Genomic DNA, 27,059 nt, shown 5'->3' on the forward strand with positions numbered 1-27,059 from the left:
ATTAAGCACAAGTTCAATTAAGAACTCTCCCCCATAAAATTTCATTCCCAAAAGAACAACAAGAGCGACCTTACTTTTAACAAGAAAAGAAGGATTTCTTTGGACACTAACAGATTGCATGAAACGTGAATTTGTGTCCAGAAAACTCGAATAAATTGATCACAAGAATTATAGATTAATTTAGTCGGAAATGCTCAACATAGAGCCATACAGTACTTTCACATACAAGTGGATCAGGGAAAGATCAATACTGCGAAATAGTCAAAAGTTCATTCTATCATTTATCAATATTTTCATAAAGACATAATAGACTTAACTTTTGACATATATGAGATAATCATAGTTTACGGACGTAAACACACACATCCCATAAAATATTTTTGCAATATATAAAACCAATAAAGATTAATACTGCAAAATCATCTTCCAAATAACTTAGACTTTAAATAAATAAATCTAAAAATTGCAAGACGACAAACGTTGGCTATGTGTAATCACAATATTTTGCTATTCCAAAACCTAGTTATCCTTCATAAACACAAGAATAAATTCTCATAAGAAGTTTCCTAGACATTGTAGAGCTTCTCAGTGCATCTACTGAGATTCCTTCGCATTATTGAAAAATCTATTAATTATGGGATCATTCAATTCTCCAGATCTTCAGAATATCAGTTAACTCACTAAGTTTTCTTTTCAGTTCACACAAGATGTTCTTTGTCAGAGATAACTTTTGTTCGTAGCGGGCTATCTTTTCCAAAGATAAAATGATTTGAGATTTTAAATCATTTCTTTTGCTGATGAAATCCTTCACCATAGCCCTAAATTTATTATCATGATGACAAACAAACAAAAAACAGTTAGAAGTAGAACCTTTTTCATCATTTGTAAACCTCTCCCTTCTCTTCCTTGAGTATTGGATTCCTTCACATAGATACACATTAACTGCTTCAACTGCATACGTTTTGCGGTACCTCTAGTTACAAGAGCCACGATACTGTATCTTTCAAAGAAAAGAGAGTGAAGGGTATTTTGATCACAAAGGAATATAAACAGAGCACGGAATACCAAACCCTAAAGAGTTTTTCTGGATGCATTTTGAAAATGTCTTCATAGTTCACGATCCATTAACTATTTTTGTGAAGAAAATATTCACTTTGAAAAATATAACTTATATAACCTTAAGTAAATTCTAGAATAAGAAATAAACTATTATACAAGACTTGAGCAACCTTGATGCAATCCTCACATTCTCAAGTTAATAATGAGGATTCACGCATCACTACAATTAGGTAGTGATGGAGTGAGCAGAGTGCTCACTTTTTGTGTCACATGATGACATTTCAAGGTTTGTTGTATAAACAGACTTCTTACCTCGTTTGACTCTAGTTTTTTTTAAAATTCTTCTTGTATTCAGGTATTCCCTTTTAGTTACCCAAAGACACATTCATTCTTTGCATGTCACCTTGAAGCTTGGCAATTATTTTGTTGTTCCTCTTGAATTTCCAACACTTACTTTGAACATGATTCGAATTTCCACAAAACAATTCATAGAAGAACTTTTGTTTTGATGATTGACCTCTGGTTTATCGCAACCTTCTATATCCACTTTTCCAGGACCGACTGGAACAAAGGAATTGTTAGTGCTCACAGTCTTGCTTCTGAACCCTATACCATTTGTGTTCCCAAAAGACTTCTGGCCAAATAAAATTGCTGAGATCTTGTCAGATCTTCCAGACAACCTTTGCAGGTCACACTTACGAGTATCAATCTCTTTCTATTTTAGAGATAGGGTTCTGGTGAATTCATCATTAAGACAATCAATCTCAAGATTTTTTACCTGAAGTGATGATTCAAGTTTCTCCAACAAACTCTTCAATTTTAGATTTTCTTGATGAATTTCTTCGTTTTTACCCAAGAATTTCAAAATCTCAGTGTCAGACTCGTATTCTGAATCAGAATTTGAGTTAATGGAAGTTTCTGCTAAGAGAGCGAAAATTTATGTGCAAACTTTAGAAGTATGCATATTCTTGACAAACTGACTTGATTTTTCTTCTTGTATTGAATCATCTGAAGCATCAGAGAGAGAGAGAACCGGTTCTCAGGTCTTTTGCTTCTCTTCACAATATCCTTGATATTTTGTGTAATCAATTACCTATCAATATCAACATGATTTGTACAACATTCATCCGCCCAAGACAAGTTAGAAGATTCGCTTGTATTGGTCACATCAGTGAACGCAGATGTTGTGACTATGTTCTGATCATGATCAAGTAATTTTAACTTTCCAACAAGTGAGTTTTTGGAAAGTGTTCAAGGTTATTTTCCTCAACGATGGCATGTTTCTTAGAATCGTATCTAGCTGGCAGAGACCTGAGAATTTTCATCACAATGTCCTTTTCAGGAGTAGTCTTACCTAATGCAAAAGATGCACTAACAATTTCAGACACTTTGTGATTAAACTCATCAAATGAATCTTCATCAGCCATATGAAGGTTTTCCCAATTAGAGTTTATATTTTGAAGCCTAGCTTCTTTTTCATAGGTATTCCCATCAAATACAGTTTCCAGGATATCCCATGCATCTTTAGACCGAGTGCACGTAGTCACATGGTGCAGAAGATCTTGGATAATGACATGGATGATAGCATTCAACCCGTCAGAATTTTGATTTGCAGCAAGAGTCTCGACAGGCTCATACTCACCAATATCCTTTGGGACAGTTGCACTGTTTACTGTAACCATTGGAGGATTATAACCATTAACAACACGAACCCATGATTGAAAATCATGCGCTTGAAGAAAGACACGCATATCAATTTTTCACCATAAGTAATTCGAGCCATCGAAGACTAGCGGTACATTTATAAACATAACATTTCTGTCCAAAGAGTCAGATTGCTACAAACACAGACTTATGAGGTATTTAACGTGTTTGCCTGCTCTAATACCAATTGAAAAAGCGGGGGTATAACAACCACAACCAATAATTCGTTCGGCAATTTGTATGGACTAACTCCAATATAATTCCGAGATCACCAACTTAAAAAGCGAGCTCAATCAAGAAATATACTAAAGAGTTATATCTCAATTTCTCAATACAATATGCAATCGAACAGATAGAAATCTATGAGCCCGATTGATATGAGAAATAACTTGGACGGTACCAAAGACCAATTCCCAAGTGCCAATCAATTACTATCCAACAATCAAGGTCGGATTTACCAATTGATTGAACTACGCACAACCTGTGATATTTCAAATATATAAACAAATATAATGCGGAAAAGAAATAACACATACACCAGAAGTTTTGTTCACGAGGAAATCACAAATGAAGAAAAACCCGGGGACCTGGTCTAAATATGAACACCACAAATATTAGCCTACTACAAGTTAACTTCAGACTGGAATGTAGTTGAGCCCTAACCAATCTCACACTGATCAAGGTACTGTCGCGTTATTTATGCCTCTGAAGCCCAGTAGAACTCTGCGCACTTGATTCCTTTAGCTTATCTCACCCACAACTAAGAATTGTTACGAACCAAAGTCGAAGACTTATAAACAAATATGTCTCCCACAGAAATGTCTATTCTGATAGATAAATCTGTCTCCCACAGAAATACCTATGAAGTTTTGTTCCATCTTATGATAAATCAAGTTGCACAGGAACCAATTTATAATCCGGTCTTATATTCTCGAAGAACAGGATATAAATATCAATCACCTCAAAATAACTTAACTATATGGTAGTAGAAGAAGTTATTGTGGAATCACAAAGAATGAGACGAAGAGCTTCATGATTACTTTTTATATCTTAACTATCAGGGATAAATATCGAGCAAATCTTAGAGAATATAAAACTCAATACGATAGAACAAGTAAGATCAGATCACGCAACTGCAGAGAAAATAGTTGGGTCTGGCTTCACAAATCCCAAATGAAGTCTTCAAGTTGTTAACCTATAATGGTTTTGGAAAAACCTAGGTTAAAGGAGAATCGACTCTAATCGCAACTAAGAAATAAGAAAGTTCGGGACTAGGTATTCCAGTGTGGTCTATAGAGTCGGTGACGATAGTGATAAGGTAGTGGTAATGGGTGGTACTGGTGGTGGTGGTGCAGGTGGTCAGTGTGGTAGTCAGGTTGAAGGAAATTCTTATTTTATGTCGTTAGGACAAAAGTAAATTATTATGGAAATTGTGGTTGATTTTTTTAGTTGATATCACAGAGTCAACTTTTACTTTAGTTGATATCATAGAGTCGAAACTTAGTGTCTTCATCAAGGATTTTATTAAGATACAAGTAACCCCTATATGTTCCAAAACCGCTTCTCCCTACAAAGTTCAAAAAGAACTCTCCCCCATTTGATGTCATTCCCAAAGAACAACACAAGTGATCTTACTCCAGTGATAATGATTTATATATATTGGATTTAGAAATCCCACAAGGAGATATGAGCTAAGAACCAATCATTCAAGGTCTCTCATGAGATCGTGTTGCTATAAAATTAGAACTATCTCATGGTAAACAAACAATACACAATATGTAATCATGAGAATCAAATATTGTGATCATCTTTTGTAGGATACAAACTTGTATTTACAAAATTGGATATCATTAGAAGGAAGAACAACTTTTTCCACAAGGATTTATACCAAGAATGGCTACCATAAGTGTATGAAAAAGTTTTCTTGACAGTAAAAACCAAAAGCCATTGACTTTGATTATTTCGTCTAACCTGTTATACTTAAGAATTTCAACACAATTCAAGTTAGGTAATTAAAAATCATACACGTGGTATATAACTAATTTATCCATATTCATCTAGCACTTCTAGATCAAATATGATGATCAATCAATCATGAAATATAATAAAATGAATCTAATTGCATTTCAAATAGAGTTGTTCAATTGTCCACTATCTCATACAAAAATATATGAACCAATTGAATCGGAATGGGTTTGATACATAATCGTATAAAGTACATATACAAGAATCAGTTCATGAACATTAAGCCACGGTTTGCAAAGATTGCATTCCTTAATTCATAAGTGTATTTGTTCATGAGTATGAAAATCATACTTAACCAATTTTATAACTATAACCACTAAGTTTGCAAACAAGTACGCAAATTGTACCTTCCGGACTTTGGTCTTTTCCAGCCGTTTGCAAACGGGTATGCAAACAGCCATCTCGGACCTAACTCAGGTAGAACCGTTCGTATACTGGTATGCAAACATGGTTCCCGGACTTTACAGTTAAAACTGTTTGCATACTAGGTATGCAAACAAGGTTCCCGGATCTGAATTATACCAAAACAGTTTGCATACTAGGTACGGATACCGTGTTGTATCCATACATATTTAATTGTTCTAAACTCTCATTTCAATCATTGAAACATCCTTATAAGATAACAATGGCTGTCTCACACATACCATTAGCTTTTTAGTAATTTTCAAGTGATTGAATGATCAATACGAAACTTCTCAAGCTAACATCAAATGACTGTCTCACACAAATCATATAAGATGTTAAAGTTAATTTTCACATGATCAACATGAGTCATAATCTAGCTCATAACAATAAATTGTTCCACATGTTCAAAAATTTACCCAATATAATATGTGCGCCCCAATTATTTCGCTTTCCTCACCGAATTTACTAGGGATTCTTGGTGAGGATGCACTTCCAACACAATCAAGTTGTGTTGAGGTGAACAAAATCTTGCTCACCACAAATAATCGAAACAAAATCATGCATAGACTCTAGGTATTTAACAACTTCCTTGGAACTTTCGACAACTGTTCCATACCTCATTAAGACGTTTTCCCTTGTCATGCTCTTGTCTGGGAGATCCTTCTTAATGGCACTCATTGCTTTATTAATCTTCTTTGGTACCCAGTAGCTTTTGGAGCAAGGTATTTCTTTTTCTCGCCAATATTATTACAAAACTTCTTGGGGGGAATACTGGAAGAACTAATACTATGTGACTCAGTTTTTCTCCAGTTTGGAACATCAGATCTTGTCATCTTAACAAAATCAGATCTGGTTTTATCTCGTTTGAAAAATATGTGATTCCTTTGCAAGTGACCCATTTTCCACAATAAAAGAAATGTTTAGTAGAATGGAAAAATTCATGCTTAGTGTTACCTGAATGTGTATGTGCTTGCTTTGGAGCTTGACAGAATTTCCTATTTTCATCATCGGCAGTTGGTGGAGATAATTCACTTTTGTCATCCGTGGAGGATTTTGGTTGAAAAGAATCTTTAGCTTTGAAAAATATAACCTCTTTGCAAATACCATGAGTGCCTATTCCTTCATAGCCCAATCCTCGTGTATCACGATGAATTCTACCTGCTGTTTCTAGACAAACTCTCTTTTAAACTCGAGTTTTCTTCTTCCAACCTTTTGACCTTTTCAAGCGCAATAACTAGATCATTCTTGGATGATTCATGTTGAACTTTAAGATCTTCTTATTTCGAATCAAATAACAAGTTCATCTCAGTGTTCTCCAAGTTATCTAGCTTTACTTGAAGAATACTTTCCCGATCACGACCTCCAATAATTTCTTCTTTAAGCATTCGTATTTCGTTGAGATAATCTCTCGCACCACTAGAATCAAGTTGGTCTTGCAAGTTTTTATTTCGAATATGAAGCCTGTCATATTTAATTTTCTCACTGAATATGTGCTTTCAGCTTCAAAAGTTTCTGATAACATTCCTTAAGAAGTTTATTAGCAATTGGATCTACATGGAACACTTCTTCGTCATAATCCGAAATATTTTTTATATTAGCTAATGCAACCTCGCCTGCGTACTCTTGGTGATCATAATATTCAGGTCCATCATCAAGAGTAGGCATAAGAGCTGCATATGACGGTTGTCTACTGTTCCATCTAGGGCACGCCGAGGAAAAGTTCCAGAAACCACGACAGTTAAATCATTGTACATCATCATTAGGAGATGTTGTATCTTTAGAAAATCTCTTTTTCCTATTTCTCAAGAATTTTCTAAATTGTCATGGAGTAACATCCTTAGTATTAGACGAACCAGATTTATCCTCAGAGGATTCAGAATTTTCTGCAGCTTTAAGAGAAATCACTTCTTTTTTAGACCGGTGTTCATTATCAAAGATCTTTAACTTTCCAACAAGAGTATTTCTGGAGAGTGTTGAAAGATCATTTGATACTTCAATGGCATGCTTCTTAGACTCGTATCTTGATGGTGGAGACCTGAGAATTTTGCACATAATAACTTTCTCCGGAATAGTTTTTCCTAATGAATATTAGGAGTTAAATATTTGAGAAATTCTTTGGTTAAACTCATCAAATATTTCATCATCATACATGCGAAGGTTTTCCCAGTCAGATGTTAGGTTTTGAAGCCTTGCTTCTTTCTGTGCGGTATTCCCTTCAAAGATGGTTTGTAAGATATCCCAAGCATCTTTAGACTTATTGCACGTAGTCACGTGGTGCTGGAGATATAGGGTAATGGCATGGATGATAGAGTTTAATCCGTCGGAATTTTTCTTTGCAACAAGAATCTCAAGATCATCATATTCACCAATATCCTTTGCAATAGTTACACAGTCTATTGTAAATAATTGAGGATTATAGCCATTTACAACACGAACCCATGATTGAAAATCACGCGCTTGAAGAAAGGCACACATAGCAATTTTCCACCATAAGTAATTCGATCTGTCAAAGGCTGGCGGTACGTTTATAGAGATAACACGTCTGTCCATAAAAATCATATTGCTTCAAACACAAACTTATGAGGTCTTAGCATGTTTGCCAGCTCTAAAAGCGGAGGTATAACAACCACACCCAATATTTCGTTCAGAAATCTGTATGGACTAAACTCCAATATAATTCCAAGAGAATCTACTAGCCAGACAGACTCAATAAAGGAAAGATGCCAAAGAGTTATATCTCTTTTTCAAATCAATCAACAAATCAACAAGATGAAATCCGTGAACTGATTGGTATGAGAATCACTTGGACGGTACCAAAGACCAATATCCAAGTGACAATCAATATCTATCCAATAAACAAGTTCGGATTTCTCAATTGATTGAACTACGCACAACCTGTGATATTTCAATTATATAAAATATAATGCGGAAAAGAAATAACACAAATACCAGAACTTTTGCTAACAAGGAAACCGCAAATGCAGAAAAATCCCGGGTCCTAGTCCAGAATAAACACACACTGATTATAAGCTATTACACCAATTAAATACTACCTATTCGGACTAGATGTAATACCCTTTTCAGATGTATTCAAGCACTTGTAGAACTCCTAGTAGAACACCGATTATTTTAAGGAATTCTTCTCGTAAACCTTCTAGCAGAACACAAATTCTCTTTAGAAAATATTCTCAAAATCTTCTGGTAGAATAGAGTTCTCTTCAGAAGCGCTCTCAAAAATCTTCCAGCAGAATATTAGTTCTCTTTAGAAGATGCAACAACATGTTGATACTTTTCAATCTTTTGTTTTCACAAAATACCGGTTTGATTTCCCTTTAGATGTGAATCAAGGTTTTGGAAATCTTGTGTTTGTTTTGAGAAAAACAATTACTAGGTAAAAGTAATATCAAAACAAACTTGTAGATTAGGGTTTATTATACTCTTCAAAAATTGGAAGAGAAACCTAATTATTCTACAACAAGAACAACTAGAGTAAATCTAGAGATATCCTACCTATTCGGACTAGATGTAATACCTGCTTCAGCTGTATTCAAGCACTTGTAGAACTCCTAGCAGAATACCGATTCTCTTTAGGAATTCTTCTCGTAAATCTTCTAGCAGAACGCAAATTCTCTTTGGAAATTATTCTCGAAAACTTCTGGTAGAACAGAGTTCTTTTCAGAACACTCACAAAAATCTTCCAGCAGAATGTTAGTTCTCGTTAGAAGATGCAACAACACGTTGATACTTTTCGATCTTTAATTTTCACAAAACACCGGTTTGATTTCCCTTTAGATGTGAATCAAGGTTTTGGAAATCTTGTGTTTGTTTTGAGAAAAAAAATTACTAGGTAAAAGTAATATCAAAACAAACTTGTAGATTAGGGTTTATAATACTCTTCAAAAATTGGAAGAGAAACCTAATTATTCTACAACTAGAATAAATCTAGAGATATCTTGTTAAAACTTCTTAAGGATTTTTACGAGGTACCTTAATCGAAGTTTTTCTTTCTAACTCCGATTTCGACCAACTAGTGTCGGTATACAACCGAGAACTGAAATCTATCAAAACCTAGAGTTTATGATCAACAACTCTTGAATGGTCTTATATCAGAAGATAAGACCTTAGAATAGACAAGGGGTGAAAAACCTATATTACAAGTTGTGTAACTATCACGAAGATTATTACTAACTCGGCTTTGTGATCCCCAAAGAAAAGACTTAATTATCTCGCTCTTGTTCACGAAGAACATAATACATGGAAAACAACCTTATGAGGCTTACACCAATTTTCCAAAGGGGATAAGAAAAGGTTTAGCATTCACGAACCCTTTATTTATAATGAACAAGTTAGATTGAAAGCTAAGCAAAGGTAGCTTGAATGCTAAGCAAGTTTCCTTTCTTAAGACTCTCCTAATTTTGTGAGTCTTTCCTAAATTACAATATATCTTGCACAAATAATTAAATGAATAATTACTTTAGCATATATTGTATTTATGTGAATAAATCACAATTTAACTTAGGAAAGAAATCTAAAATATCACAAACACTTTAATATGGTAATCAAATATGTTTGAAGTAATAGCCATCTTGCCTAAACAAGGAAACATAAAAAACTTGACTAAAAAAGGCCTCTAGTCACGTATTTAAGCTCAATTCCGTGAAGCGTTTCAAACAGTTCGTGGATTGTTTCCTACTAACGAACTGCAACACTTACGTCAACACTTATAATTGTTCCTTTAATAAATCACTCATAACTTCATCGTTATAACTCGGAATTAAGTGATTCTTGGCTCTTTGAATTCGTAAGCTCATTCATTATAATATGAGAACCTTTCCAGGGATAAATTTTATTGTCACAAAAGTCGTGGCTCAAATAACCTCGAGTAAATATACATAAATGTACGTTTACCATCATAGGAATTATTCCATAGAGTGAGCATTTGTTTCGACAGATTAGAAAGGTAGAATTGAACAAGAATCCAAATTAAATCAATAACCATATACCTTTGTTGATGAAGTTCTTGTTGATGTCTTCTTTTAATCTTCAATCTTCATCCTTCAAGGATATAACTTCGATTCTACTTCTAAGACCTAATATACTCCAAAACTAACTTTAGTATACTTAATCAAGAATGTGTTTTGGCAACTAAATTTGAAAACTAACTTTACATACCAACGCTAGTGGGCTCAACCGAGCAACGCTCTAACATTCTTATTCTGGACCGTAACCGGTTCACGTATCCTAACTTAGAGGAGATAAACGTTAAGGCTTCCTTATAAAAGGGGGTAAAGGATTCCTATTGTTCATCAACCCTTGGTTGACAGAATAAATAGTTGAGTTCTAGTTTTCATCTCTGCAAAAGAATGAAAACCTCAAAAAGCAGCATGAAACCATCGTTCTCGATGAAGATGATTCAAGAATGACTCACGCTCAGAATGACTCTAAGATTGAAATTGCTAACCTTCGGTTACAATTAAATCAACTCATCGATGGTCAAGTCAAGATGATCGAAAAGCAAAGGTCATGATTAGAAAACATAAAAAGTTAATCTCAGAATATACAAAACTCGGACAACATATTCATATTGTAAATCAGAAGGTTGGCGTGCTAAGTCAGGAACACAACACCATTCAACAGGTTAAAGATGTTGGTGACTCGTTCTTCGATGAAGTTGCATAAAGTTATGAAGAAGTGGATGAAGTCTAAGATTATGAAGTTCATGTTATTTTCTATTATTTCACTTATTTTCTAGGTGAAAACGCCGGGGGTACCAAAATACACCACCAACTTTTTCTTAGGAAATCTGTATGGACAAACTCAACACAACTACGAAAATAAAAAATCAATCAAGGAAAGTTCCTAAAGTTATATATATATATATATCTCTTGTTGTTAGAACGTTTACATAATTGAATCCATGAACCTAACTACAAAGAGAGTTCTTGGACGGTACCAAAGACCAATGTCCAAGGATCAATCAAGTCTTATCCAACTAACAAGGTTGAACCTAGCTACTGTGATTGATCAATGCACAACCTGTGATCTTTTAAGTATACAAATAAACACTATATTTCGGAAAAAGAAATAACACAGACACCAGAAATTTTGTTAACGAGGAAACTGCAAATGCAGAAAAACCCCGGGACCTAGTCCAGATTGAACACCAAACTGTATTAAGCCACTACAAACACTATCCTACTACCAATTAACTTCCTTCTGGAATGTAGTTGAGCCCGAACTCAGTCTCCCACTGATTCAGGTACAGTCGCGCTCCTTATGCCTCTTGAATCCCAGCAGGACTCCGCGCAACTGATTTTCTTAGACTGTCTCACACCAACTAAGAGTTGCTTCAAATCAATTAAAGACATTAAACCAAATCTGCCTCCCACAAATTAAGACTATTATTTATTTCCTGATTTACGATCTAAACGGATGATCACACCAAATGATAGATCCAGGTGATGGAAATCGATAGCAATTTAGAAAAAATTCTGTCTATCGTCAAAATCCAGACTTATGCAATCTGAAGTGCATTCCAGATTATTATTCACCCCACAAGTATAAAACTTGCGGAATCAACAAAGTATGAGACGAAGGGACTTTGTTTATTATTATCTATAATAATTGATGGAACAAGGCCCTATAAACAATCAAGATCGGGATATTCAAGTTATCAAGATAAAAGATAACTGGACCCGACTTCACGAATCCCAATGAAGTCTTTATATTAGCTAAACCATATAAGGGTTTCCGGAGAGGGCGACTCTAGATACAACTAGGACACACCAAAAAGTAGTGTTAGGATTCAATGATCCCAGTTGCCAAGAGTGCCACGATCTATGTGACAATTGGGTCTCAGGAAGCAACTCTAATCTCTAAGGATAGAGATGGATTAAGGAGAACATAAGATTTAGAGAGAAAAGATAATTTTGATTACTAATTTTCATGAGAAAGCAATTACATAAAATTGAAGCTTATAAGGGAAAAACTGACTCAAGTACCGGCACATGCTACTCACACACCTGCTGTTACTAGTTTTACTAAATAACATTCAGTCTGCCCTTAACAAGTGGGACATCCCATAGCCGAGGTATGACAAATCCCACTCCTTCAAAATATCCTTGTCCTCGAGGATGTGAAATGATCTCGACCAATGAAGAGGAAAGCTGTCGCATACTTGGAGCATCATCTCGAATACCGTAGGAAATGTTAACTTCACAAACTTTAACACCCGGAACCATGAAAAGCTGAAACCATTCATCTAAACTGTATGAATCAAACTTGGTAGCAGTTTTTCTTCAAAATTAACTAATGTTCCATCTTCAGAAATGATCAATGCAGTTAAATTTACTGTGCTTAATACTCCAAGGAAAGCAGACTCAGTGCCTTCATTATTTGCGGCTTGGTGGGTACTAACAAGGGCACCACTTGCAACAATAACACTTTTTTCTATGGTCCCATGGCAGCGCTGAACAACAACTTCAAGAATTGCATTCCAAATATGTAAGGACCCTCAAGCTCGTAAACGCTATTTGACCGATCAAGAGATAGTCAAGAGACGATTTAACCACTAATAACTCAATTAGTTTAACACGAACGTTAATTAACATAAATTAATCTAACAACGATCTTGATACGAAACTAGTACCATCTGTTAGATCTTGAAAAGTTATGCGAAATGGACTACACGAACATGTCATTCGGATACCAGACGAAGAAGATATCTTCAAATATGTACGAAGGGTAAAAGTTATCAATTTACCTTATAATTGTATGGCTTCCCTTATCGTTTGGTTGGATTACTTTAGTAATTTTGTCATCCTTATCTCAATCGAGTAGATAAACTCGTATTTCACTTTCTTATTCTTTCTTATTTTCTTATTTCTCTTTCTCCTTCCCTTCAATTTTTATTCTTCTCCTTCCTTTTCTTCTTCTGTTAGAATTTGAGAGTTGAGATTAATTTTGTGTGATTCAATTCACAAAGGCTTAGTAGTTAGTTGTAACGATTAAGAAGGAGATGGTGTTGATGCAACTATGGAATTCAGAATTGACTGAATAAGGTAAATCGATGATTAAATTTAGGGTTCCTGTTTGATTGAATTTCTTTATGAAATTTTTGTTGTTTGATTAAATTATTACAGGGGTTTGTTTCTAATTGAACTATAGTTGAAGGTATTAGTTTTAATGTAAGTTTCTTTAGGAATCAGGAATTAGGGTTCTTAAGAAATAAGGGTTTTGGTCAATTGAAGATGAAGATTTGGGGTTTTCCTGTTGATTTGAGTTACAAGAAGAAGAGTTGGATGTTGTTGGAGAAGTTAGGACTTTAGGTTGATTTACATGAGGTGGAGATGAGTTGAAGTGATGATGTTGAACTGGTCTGTGTTGGGATGGTCCAAAAACAATCTGGTGATGAAGGCAGTTAGATGAATGAGTGGGATTGGTAGTTTTATTGAGTTGCAGATGAAGCTACTGAGTTGCCAAGAACTCAATTGGATTGGTGGTAATATAATTGGTTGTTCTGGTGAAGATAATGGTAATGAAATTGTAGTATAAAGATGTTTGAAGCTGGGAGTACAGGTGGTGGTTGGTTATTAAAAATCTGAACTTGGGGTAGTGATTGCCTGGAACTTGAATCATTGGTTATAGTGGTGCTGGTATATATATTTGAGGATAGCCTCAGTTGAGATAGTTTGAATTGAAGTTGAAATGAATGGTGATGGGGTATGTTGTGAAAGAAGTGTTGCATGTAATGGTAGTATTATATTGCAGATGTAGATAACTGAATTGGTGATGCGTTATCTTGTCTAGGAGGTGATGTAGCATATGGATAGTGGTAGTTAGAGATGGTGGTATGATTGCAGCTGTGGAAGTTGTTGAATTGAAGGTGTTGAAGTTATTCTTGTTAAATCAAAGAGATATGGGTGCTGATTGTGGTATAATACAGTTGTAGGGTTAAGTTGATGCAATTGTATAGTGGTTGTTTGGCAACTAAAGCTAATGGAACTGGTCTTGAGATGAAATTACATGAAGGAAAGATGTGGTGCAGCTAAAGAATGAGTTGAAGTTATGGTGGTATGTGGTTGATCAGTTTGTGGTTGAAATGCAAATGAGTTTAGAGATGGAGTATTGGGGTCATTGCAATGATGAAGTTTTTACAATTGAAGTTATAGGAACTTGGAAAGTGTTGTTGGAAAAAAGGGGAGAAGTAATAATTCAGGAAAAGATGTTTGTTTAGAACTAGAATTGGAAATGATGAAGGTCTGAGGTTGAAACAAATTGTAGATAGAACTGAATGAGAGATTAAGGTTAGTGTAGAAATATGTTAAAATGAATAATTTTTGTAATGATCAATTGAATAGAATCAGGTTGGTTGTGTTCTTGAGACTTAGACTTGTTAGTCATTCCATATCTAATTCAAGCCTACGTGTTGACTCAGCAAACTCACGTGTTGACTCAGTTAACTTACATGTTGACTCAGCTAACTTCCTGAGGGTATCTTCTAAAGAAGTTTCACTCATTTTTACCGTTCTTTCGTCCATAACTAAATCATTTGTGTCCATTAACTTATGTGTCGACTCAAGTAACTTACGCGTTGACTCAGGTATCTTACGTGCTTCATCTAGAGGAGAGGAATTATAAGAATCTTGCTCCTATGACCGGTGGGCATGTGGATAGTAATTGGGCTCACCATGGTATGACCCATAAACTTCAAAAGTTTGGTGTTCCCAACCACTATTCACACTATGGTCATAAAAATAATAATTTTCATGTTGCTCAGTCGAATAATCATTGTATTGGTTATACCAGTTCGACATCCTAACTGCAAGGGAATTCTAAACAAACACAAAGAAGGCTGAATCGACCACAACAAGCCTATTTTATCTAGCAAACAAAAAGCATGATGGCTCCCTTAGATTGTTTCTAGACCAGATTTTATTCTTTCGAAAAGGAATTCGTTACAATCTGAGCAAACCTCTCTGGAATCAATCCGAGTTAAAGTAAGTTGAATAGAGACGAGGGAAGCTCAGTGGAGCTTTGATACCCAAGGCCTCACCGGCGTTACAAGGTGGCGTATTCAACTCAAATAAACCATCATGAACTTCAAAGTATGCTCAAAAGAGTAACCAATATTTTCCGAACGACTTTCCTAATAAGCTCGTTACCCTATCGTTCTCATTCTAGTCCAAATTTTAAGGCTTAGGTTCGCGTAGGTTACGTGTTCCTAAGGCGGGCAAGAAGGAAACAGTGATGAAATCCGAGTCCTTATCTTGATTTGGCCAGGCCTTGCCCTTTACTAGAAAATTAAATCCGATTTCAGGTCCTCAACATATATGCATACAAAATCATCTAGTAAACCCGCTGACAGGAGATTCACGGGTGTTTAGAATTCTTACCTCCCGTTCCAGACGGGGGATGAACCGTTGAAGTCGACTCGGGCCACGACTCCTATGTCATGTACGAACCCAAGGGGCCGAGGTGATATCGTAATCGCCGTCCTTCTCTGCAAACAATTTATTTAAAACTACCCTTCCGTAGGGTTTTAAAAATAAAGTCCAATGTTCAATGTCCAAAAGAAAAGAAGAAAAAAAATGTCCAAAAATAAAATATTACAAAAATAAAACCTTAATTACAGTTTCTAAAAAAATAAAAATAAAATTATTTACAAAATCTTCTTCTTCACTCCTTTTGAATTTCTCTTTTCTTTCCTTTTTGGGCTTTTCCTTTCTTTTCAGCACTTTCTCTTTTCCTTTAGCTTAGCTCCAAATCTGAAAGCAAATAAAAATACGAAAACGCGTAAAAAAGAACAATAAAATAAAACCTAAAAACAAATCTATAAACAAATCCCCGGCGGTGGCGCCAAAAATTGATCGAATTTTATATAGTGGTAAGAAGGTTGTCGTTCTCTCGGACTTGTGAAGATTGATTTAAGATTTAAGATTATGGAAAGAACTGAGACTATGGGTTCCACCATTGACCAATTTTTAAGTGATTCAGTTAACAACAATATTTATCCAATTCATACTTTCAATTTGATTCTAAGATATTGCCAATATTAGATTTACAAAATATTAATTGTTAATCGCAAGTATGGAACATCAAGAGCTCTAAGCTAAGCAAGTAAGCATGCACCATCAAGAGAGAACACAACTAATTAATCAAAATATTATAATCGATTATATTTCAATGCAAATAATCATAAAGAAATAATATGGATTATTTGCACTGTATCAGAGAGTATTCTTTCTTTATTCTGTAAAACAACACATTTATATATTAATATAACACGACAGACTTTCAAACATATTGTATCAGAGAGTTTGGGTTTGTTTGTTAGCACTTTATGTGAAGATGGTTCTTAAGATTTATAATATGGATTTGATGCTTCAATTAGGTTGTAATCTTATAGCTAAGCAGGTTTAGGAGTTGGGGCGTCACACTTTGGTATCATAGCTCACTATTGGATCTTATATGGGCGATAATAGAAATTGCTTGTGCATGTTGTACTAGATTAGTTTAGACTGGGATGGGATGTGAGATAAATCTTAATCACTAAAAGCTATCAAGAACTGAAAGATTTATTTGATTGAATGATTGATTCGTTTTTTTTTCTTGTTGTGTGTATATATAGTATGAAGTGAAAAATTATAGGTTAAACCAATATTATATTTTAGAATCTTAAATAGAAATTAGAGAATAATTAGTTAAAAATTGAGGGCACTTAGTCAATCCAGTACTGGAGAATCGTGCGTTTAGTAATTCTAATAGATTCCAAATTCATTTTGAAACTTAGTTGAGTACTTTTACATATATTTAGAACCCTTAATTTATTGAAATAGAAAATTAATGCGAAGAACATAGACTTAATTATTTGTTAGTGCTTAAATTAGTATACCTTAGGTTGATAATATATTACAGATTTAAATAGAAACTTTATTATAGAGTGTCTTATAGTGCACTTAGAACCAGTTATCTTTTGAAATAGAATATGGTCTTTTGAACCTAGAGACGCATATGTTAGTTCTAGAAAGCCATATAGGTTTGTACTTCATTTCATGTTGTTTCGAACTCATCTGAAACGAGTTAAATCATGCGCATTTGTAAGTATGAGCAATACTTGCACTTAGTCGAGATATAGGGTCTCTTTATAAGGTGAGGAGTTTTGAAGACCAGAAGGACGGATTCATTTTCGAGGACGAAAATGTTATAAGGTGAGGAGAATGTAAGGACCCTCAAGCTCGTAAACGTTATATGACCGATCAAGAGATAATCAGGAGACGATTAAACCACTAATAACTCGACTAGTTTAACACGAACGTTAATTAACATAAATTAATCTAACAACGATGTAGATACGAAACTAGTACCATCTGTTAGATCTTGAAAAGTTACGCGAAATGGACAACAAGAACATGTCATTCGGATACCAGACGAAGAAGATATCTTCAAATATGTACGAAGGGTAAAAGTTATCATTTTACATAATAACTGCCTGGCTGCCCTTATCGTTTGGTTGGATGACTTTAGTAATTTCATCATCCTTATCTCGATCGAGTAGATAAACTCGTATTTCACTTTCTTATTCTTTCTTATTTTCTTATTACTCTTTCTCATTTTGTTCAATTTTTCTTCTTCTTCTTCTCCTTCCTTTTCTTCTTTTGTTAGAATTTGAGAGTTGAGATTAATTTTGTGTGATTCAATTCACAAAGGCTTAGTAGTTAGTTGTAACGATTAAGAAGGAGATGGTGTTGATGCAACTATCGAATTCATAATTCACTGAATAAGGTAAATCGATGATTAAATTTAGGTTTCCTGTTTGATTGAATTTCTTTATGAAATTTTTGTTGTTTGATTAAATTATTACAGGGGTTTGTTTCTAATTGAACTATAGTTGGAGGTATTAGGTTTAATGTAAGTTTCTTTAGGAATCAGGAATTAGGGTTCTTAAGAAATAAGGGTTTTGGTCAATTGAAGATGAAGATTTGGGGTTTTCCTGTTGATTTGAGTTACAAGAAGAAGAGTTGGATGTTGTTGGAGAAGTTAGGATTCTAAGTTGATTTACATGAGGTGGAGATGGGTTGAAGTGATGATGTTGAACTGGTCTGTGTTGGGATGGGTTGAAGTGATGATGTTGAACTGGTATGTGTTGATTTACATGAGGTGTGGAGATGGGTTGAAGTGATGATGTTGAACTGGTCTGTGTTGGGATGGTGCAATCACTGGTTATAGTGGTGCTGGTATATAGATTCGAGGATAGCCTCAGTTGAGATAGTTTGAATTGAAGTTGAAATGAATGGTGATGGGGTATGCTGTGAAAGAAGTGTTGCATGTAATGGTAGTGTTATATTGCAGATGTAGATAACTGAATTGGTGATGCGGGTTATCTTGTCTAGGAGGTGATGTAGCATATGGATAGTGGTATTTAGAGATGGTGGTACTATTGCAGTTGTGGAAGTTGTTGAATTGCAGGTGTTGAAGTTATTCTTGTTAAATCAAAGAGATATGGGTACTGGTTGTGGTATAATGCAGTTGTAGGGTTAAGTTGATGCAATTGTATAGTGGCTGTGTGGCAACTAAAGCTAATGGAACTGGTCTTGAGATGAAATTACATGAAGGAAAGATGTGGTGCAGCTAAAGAATGAGTTGAAGTTCTGGTGGTATGTGGTTGATCAGGTTGTGGTTGAAATGCAAATGAGTTTAGAGATGGAGTATTGGGGTCATTACAATGATGAAGTTTTTATAATTGAAGTTATAGGAACTTGGAAAGTGTTGTTGGAAAAAAGGGGAGAAGTAATAATTCAGGAAATGATGTTTGTTTAGAACTAGAATTGGAAGTGATGAAGGTCTGAGGTTGAAACAGATTGTAGATAGAACTGAATGAGAGATTAAGGTCATTGTAGAAATATGTTAAAATGAATAATTTTTTAATGATCAATTGAATAGAATCAGGTTGGTTGTGTTCTTGAGACTTAGACTTGTTAGTCATCCCAATCAGTTTAGCTGACTCGGTTTGTTTAGCTGACTTAGTTATCTAACTGAGTTGAGTCGTTTGACTCACTGAATTCCATGTCTTGACATGAGTAGATTCAGTTGACCGAATTACTTGACCATTTGACCTGGATTTGACCTTTGACTGGATGTTGACCGTTAGTGGACCCTTTTGACTGTTAGAGATCCGTATGGACTGGGCCTTAGATTAAGGGGCTAGTTTGTTGGGCTTGTACTTAAGATCAGTTTTCCGTTGAACATGAATTGGACCCTTATGGTCCGAATTGACCTTTGGTTCCTTCTACAAAGTTGTAGATATTCTTAAGACATGTATAATGGATTGTAGAATCAACCTAATTGAAATAGTAAACCTTTAAATGAGCTAAAGATAGATAATATAAAGGTGTAAAGTCATGAATGGGCTTAGAACTCTTAGATAGTTCCCTTAGCATATAACTAGAGAATTGTATGAAATTATGATATGAGCCTTGTATGAGCCTTTTGGCTAATTTCTTAGAGTGCTTATGTGATTAACAGTTAGTCTATATTAACAACGAACGATTCAAAAGATGATTCAGTGGATTGTGGATTCCAAGGTAGGCGTGGCTTGCCATCAAAACAGGTGGGAACTCTGTAACCTTCTTGTAATCATTAATCTTTATTTATCTGCGAGCATGATGAGACTTTACTATCTATGTGCATAATTGCGTGTAGTTTAATGTGCTACTCATGTATCTTTGAGTATAACGTATATGTTGCATCTATATGTACGATATTTTGTGTGTGATATGCATTGTGAGATTTACCTGCGAGGAGTGTATGTGTCTCCCCACGGCTCTTAGCTAAGTTAAGTAAGGCGGTAATTCATCCGTCGACAATATTACCTAATAGGGCGGTAATTCATCCATATGCTATATTATTATAACTATTTCATTAGTAGGGAGGTAATTCATCCGTTATAGTATTATTGCTTATTAAGATAGTAGGGCGGTAACTCATCCGTTTGAATATTACCTAGTAGGGTGGTAATTCATCCGTTATGATATTATATATACTATTATATTTAAGGAAAATCACTCGTGTGCATATTATACTTGTTTGTTTAACTATCTGATCTTGATGGTAATATTCTAAATCATGGTTTGTATGGTCACTCTGTGTGGACGATGTTATTATTATTGATTAGGGTTGTTCTCGTGACGTCTTCTCCAATAAGTTTGGCGAGGTTAGGATAACACTTGTTTCTTGTTGCATGAATTGCTGAATGCTTAGATTCATTACTCTCCTTTTCAATTTCTGTTCTTAGAACTGTGAATCATATTAGTGATTACTTGGAAGTTATATGTTTCTTTGGGCACCCTTTGGGATGATATGCTCACTTGTTCCCACTTCAGTTTCAGTAATCAGAAGGAATGAAGCGTGCGAAGATATCCGTTTTCATAGCTTAGTGCTCTACCGAATATTAATGTTGTCGTGTATCTGTATTATATGTGTTCTTTCTTTATTCTTTAAAACAACACATTTATATATTTATATAACACGAGAGACTTTCAAACATACTGTATCAGAGAGTTTGGGTTTGTTTGTTAATACTTTATGTGAAGATGGTTCTTAAGATTGATAATATGGATTTGATGTTTCAATTAGGTTGTAATCTTATAACTAAGCAGGTTTAGGAGTTGGGGCGTCACAAGATAATTGTATAAGTACCTTTCCGCACAATAATTTTACCTTCACTACCCGCTGTGGACTGAGCATTAACTTGCCCATAAAGATGCAATTGTAAATAGGCCCTCAATACTATCACATCAAGCCTATCTTTGTTGAGGGGGATAAAGGTTTCATCAATGACCTGTAACTCAACCTTTTCCTCTTTCGCGATGGATGGAGATTCGACTGCTTAAAGCCATTTTCCACATATTTGTGGTCCTTCATCACTTCAATGGCTAAAACGATATCGTCTTTAGCTAAACCCATTTGCAGAGCTCCACAAAAGCCTAGAGCTAGTGCAGAGATTCCTCATACACCTTTTGACATTTGTGATAGGTCAATGGTTGAAAATTCTCCATCAAAGGTACAACCTAGTACTTATAACTCAGTTATTCAGCTTAATTCAGAAGAAGATTCAGTTGTTTTAAATATTTCAACTCCAGTTACACATCCATATTCTAGTAGTCCCACAAATACTTTAGTAGGAGGGAGATTTAGTGCACTGAACACTTCTGGTGACAAAGAAAATGATGTTATAGAAGAACCTACTGTTCTAGTTGAATTATCTCCAAAAAAAATTACTTCAAATTGCAGAGGTGACTGAACTGGAAAATAGTGTAGTGAAATTTATTGATGCTGGTTCAGGGAAAGTAACAACAGAGTCAGTTCCTTTCACATCTTGGTCTTCAGTGGTTAAGACAACCTCAGGGAGTAAAAATGTTAATGAAGGTGCTAAAAATTTTCATCAGTCTGGTGCACCGCTTATAATTCCAGGGAAAAGGAGTTATAAAGAAGCAGTTAAAAATATTGTTCAAGGCAATGCTTCTAGTGAGAAAACTATTAATCCTGTAACTAAGAAGTACAATTTTAGAAGAAATGATGGTAAGGGAGGTCCAAAAAACCTCCAAATCAAATCATGAAGATTATATTTTGGAACATAAGGGATCTTAGAAGACTAAGGGATCAAAAGAAGTTACATTCTTTAGTTAATCAATTAAATCCAGCTTTAGTTTGGATTGCAGAACCAAAAATTAAGTGTTCTCCTTCTTTTTGTAGTAAATTGAATCTTCCAGGTATGCAATACATGGTAATTCATAATGAAGGGAATAATCATAAGGGTAATATTTGGCTTTTTTGGAGTAGATCCATTGCTACTCCTTCTGTTGTTTCCATTTCTAGTCAGATGATAACTGTGGCTGTAGGAGATGTGCTAGTGTCTGGTGTTCATGCACATGTCAATGTTGTTCAAAGAAGATATTTATGGTCTGAAATGCAACTTATTAGTGAACTTAAAAAACCTTGGGCTATATTAGGTGATTTCAATGATGTTTTATCAATTGAGGAAAAAGTGGGTGGTAGATCACCTTCAAGGATATCTATGACTGATTTTAATGACTGCATTAATTCATGTGAACTTCTGCAAGCTCCTAAGATTGGCTTACAATTCTCTTGGTCCAATTGTCAGCAAGGCAGTCAAAGGATACTATTTAATCTAGATAGAGTTGTTTTTAATATGCAATGATTACAAATAATTGGAGACTGGGGATATAAAGTGGGACTCAGAATTGCATCAGCATTACTGGGAGGTTGTGCAAGTGTGCCAAATCCAAAAAATGCTCCTCTAAGATTTCAAAAAGTGTGGCTTGAACGTCCTACTTTTATGAAAGTGGTGGAAGACAGTTGGGCAGAGAAAATTTATGGTGATGCTCCTTATATTTTCATGACAAAGCTAAAACATCTCAAGCATATTCTTAAAGACTGGAATTGGAAAGTTTTTGGTGATGTGAAGTTAAAGATCCAGGAAGCAGAAGAAAATGTCAAAGCAAAAATGGTACATTCTGATGTTCATCCTCATAATGAACAAGCTTTGGAAGACTTAGTAGCATCTAAAAATGAATATAATTCAAGGGAAGTGCAATATAACACAATGCTCAAGCAAATATATTCAGAATTAAATGGGTAAAAGAGGGTTTAGCTAATACAAATTTACAAAGCATGCTGGCATATTATTCAAGATGATTTTGTAAATGCTGTGCAATATTGTTGGAGAAGAAAATATATTCCAAAAGGTCTCAATTCTAATTTTCTGGTCTTATTACCTAAATGTCAAGGTGCTAAACAGCCTAATCAGTTTAGACCAATTGGCTTGAGTAATTTTAGTTTTAAAGTCTTCACCAAAATTTTATCCATGAGAATGGCCAGCTTGATGAACAAGTTAGTATCTCCACAACAAGTGGCATATATCAAATACAGAGCATTCATGAGCAGGTACTCTTAGCATCTGAGTTAGTAAATGAAATGAAAAAGAAAATGTGAGGAGGAAATGTCAGCTTAAAACTTGATATCACTCATGTTTATGATTCAGTAAGCTGGTTTTTCTTATTCAAAGTTCTTCAACAATATGGATTTTCTGTAGCTTGGTATGATTGGTTAAGAGAACTGTTATCTTCTGCAAAAATCTTTGTTATGGTCAATGGAGGACCAAATGGATTTTTCTCAATGCACAAAGGTTTGAAGCAGGGTGACCCATTGTCTCCCATTCTTTTTGTTTTGATAGAGGAGTTTTTGAGTAAAGGATTACAAAATCTGGTGAAGAAAAAAAATTACAACCAACGGTAATAAGGAATGGTATTGCTCCTACTCATCTCTTATTTGCCGATGATGTTTTCGTTTTTTGTAATCGTTCAAAAAAGAATTTGCAAAATCTCTTACATTTTGTTGAAGATTATCAAAGATGCTCTAGTCAAGTATTTAATACACTTAAAAGCAAATGTTTTGTTGATGGATGCTCAATTGTGCAAAAGAATCAAATTTCAAATACTTTGCAGATGGAATTAACTTCTTTTCCAGATAAATACTTGGGTGTGATTATTCATTCATGAAGAATTAAAACAACTACTATATGGCCCACGGTTGAATGATGCAACACTATTTGGCAGTTTGGAAAGGTAAACTCTTATCGTTCCATGATAGATTGGTTATAGTCAAGTTTGTTCTGAGTAGTGTTCCAATATACAACATGGCTTTATACAAATGGCCATGCTCTGTAATTAAGGAATGTGAGAAAATAATGAGGAACTTTCTTTGGACTGGTGATGGAGAAACTAAGAAGTTTACAATTATTTCTTGGAGAAGAGTTTGTACTCCTTTTGATGAAGGAGGTTTTGGAATTATAAGACTCTCTGATCTCAACAAGGCATTACTAATGAAGATGATGTGGAATCTCTTAACTTTTAAGGAAGAATGGGAAATGTTTTTTGCAGCTAAATTCAAAGATTAGAATGGGCAATGGATATCTCAATGGAAACTATTTTCAGTGTGGCCAGGTTTAAAATGGGCATGGAAATCACGTAAAGCAAATATTAGATGGATTATTAGCAATGGTTATCATATCTCAGTTCGGTTTGACACTTGGACTGGTGATAGTCCTATAATTGAATCTATTGGTTTTAATAATTATGTCAAAAACAATATTCAAATGAAAGTGAAGGATTTGTTAGATAATGGAAGATGGAAGATTCATGTTGAATTACAAAGCTATATCAACTCTCCATTACCTATTGTATGTGGTGCTCAAGATTCAGTTATCTGGAGTGGTGATATAAAGGGTAACTTATACACAACATCAGTAGTAAATGTCATCAGATTCAAACAACCAAAACTCCATTGGCCTGTTCAAACTTGGAAGTATTTTCTTAACCCTGGAATTGCTAGCAATTTCTGGAAAATTCAGTAGGGGGCTTTTGTGGATGATCAAAAAAGAGCGGCTCAAGGTTATTCTATGGTTCCCATGTGTTGTGTCTGCAAACAAGAGCAAGATAGTATGGCACATCTTTTATGGTTCCGCAGCTTCAGCCTTAAAATCTAGCAATGGCTAGGTAACATCTTTCACTTCTCCATTACTTCATCCTTTGATAACATTTTTCAGTTGGCAAAACACCAAAGTTCCACTGTCAAAGAAATTTTGCTTACAACAGCTTTTGCCACAATAAGGGAACTGTGGTTTATGAAAAATAGAATAATTTTTGATAATGCAAAGACAAATGAAAACTCATTTAAGAGCAGAATTCTAAACTTAGTTTATCATGGAGGTTTTAGAATGAAGGGAACTAGATGGAATCAAGACTATGACACATTTATCCTCAAATTCTTCCATTTAGATCCTAGAAGCACTAAATTTATAACTATTACAGAATGTGTCTGGCTCAATCCTGCAAGAGGTTTTGTATTGTTTTGTTGTTATGGTGCTGCAGCAGGAAATCCTGGTTTGGCAGGTTTTGGTGTTATTACAAGAGACCATGAGTGCAGAGTCCTTGGAACTGTTTCAGGTGGTCTAGGGATTGCTACAAATTATATAGCTGAGGCTCTGGCTGTTATATAGGCAATATAATGGGCAGTGAGACTTCACTGTGATAAGATCATTATCAGATCAGATTCAAAATCAGTGATTGAAGATTTCAAAAAAGGAAGCAGTGCCTTGGTGTTTCAAATCAAGATGGTTGAAAGCTAAACAATTCTTATCTCAAATTCATTATGAACATTTCTATAGAGAGGTGAATTTCTCAGCTGATAGCTTGGCCAAAAAAGGAGTGACCTTGCATCTAGGAGAGATTATACATCATACTGGAAGGCCTTCTCATCTGATCCAAGTTAAGATGCCAGATAGGAAATACTACAGATTCTGTTAAAAATGTCTTGTTTTTCTTTTTAGTTTGTTTCTTCAGTTATTTTTTATTGTAAAACATTTCTGCTTCTTTGATTAATAAAAAATTGGTGATTCAGCAATAAAAATAAAAATAAAATAAAATAAATAAACTCATTTGCAAGATTGTAATGACCAAGACTTGTGCAAGGAAAATATATTAAGTAGCACATCCACTGTTGATCTTGTGCGCAATAACTCTGATGATAAGTATTCTAACTGAATTAGGAGTTGAACTTTCTATAAGTGTCGAGCATTTCATTAAGGTAAAGAAACCCACCTGCCACGGCTGACTAGCAATCTCTGGGTCTGAAGAGAGCAAGGTTACCTCAAACTGGATCCTTAATGTATGGCTAGGCTCATTCACCTCATTATTGACATCCCACTGCCCTGAACCCATGCATCTGACCCCTTTACCACTAGACTCGTTTAATTCAATCTTGTCTGGTAATCTGGTCATACTAAGTGGGCTACCACTTACAACTGAGTTGGCCTCTATGCTTACCAATTCTAACTTTCTGCACTTGTATGAATCAGACACAACCCAAAGAATTAATTTTCTCACCAGGTCATGGTGTGAGATGGATATATTCATATCCTCCATTAGTTCAGTTGTACGATGGTGGTGATCTGTGCTGATTGTAGAGAAATAGTTATTGTGTTGTACGACTCATGCCAAATCCTTCTAAGAAATATGTACCTTTGATGTGCAGTAAGTTAATTAGAAAGAAATGTAATGTAGTGACAAGAACTGCGATTACCTCTTCAGACTTGAGCATAATAATACTGGAGTTATGACAATTAGTTGAATTAGCTGTGGAGGTCGTCAGTTGGTTCAATGGTTGAGGAGTATCCTCAACGTAGTATTTAGCTTTCACTATAACATTTTTGTCAAGATTTTTGTACGTTTTTATGAAAGGAAGTGCACTTATATATCCAGTTCTCATCACCAAAAACTTTCAAATGTGTTTGACTGGACAAGTTATAAATTGTGTCTTCACGAACTAACCCATCCCAAACAACCCCATCGGTTTTCAAAACCTGAAATAACATATCTAACACCCTTCCAGCACAATCCATGTCGTAATATGGACATTCTTCACTCCTCAAACTCCTTGCATTGCTGATTCACTCTCATTTGTCACATGAAGAATAACTTTAGCCCAGTGAACAGTAACTTGTTGTGATAGTCCATCAAACAACTGGGAAACATCACGAGTGTAACCAATTTTAACATTCTTAGACACGTTCATGTGCTCAAAAATCAAGTATAAAGGGTACCCAACTTCCAAATTTAGCTCATAAATAGATTTTCCATCACAATTATCCATGAAAATCAACCCATCAAGTGCTGTCAAACTAAAAATAAGTGTATGGGAACTGAAATGAGTATTGCTTGTATGGTGATAAGAATACCTCCTGAGTGATGCAAACAACTTCCCTCGATCAAATAGCGTTCTAGCTAGAA

At 34.9% G+C, this 27,059-nt stretch overlaps 1 long non-coding RNA gene across 1 annotated transcript; it reads left to right on the forward strand.

The window, feature by feature from the left end:
• The first annotated feature begins 17,800 nt into the window (after positions 1 to 17,800).
• On the forward strand, positions 17,801 to 20,822 carry LOC113287937. The gene is made up of 3 exons (XR_003330413.1): positions 17,801 to 17,976; positions 19,717 to 19,801; positions 20,574 to 20,822. It is a non-coding gene; the product is annotated as an uncharacterized LOC113287937 (long non-coding RNA).
• Positions 20,823 to 27,059: the final 6,237 nt, after the last annotated feature.

Source organism: Papaver somniferum, chromosome 6 (genome assembly GCF_003573695.1).
Source record: "Papaver somniferum cultivar HN1 chromosome 6, ASM357369v1, whole genome shotgun sequence".
In the NCBI taxonomy this organism is placed as follows: Eukaryota; Viridiplantae; Streptophyta; class Magnoliopsida; order Ranunculales; family Papaveraceae; genus Papaver; species Papaver somniferum.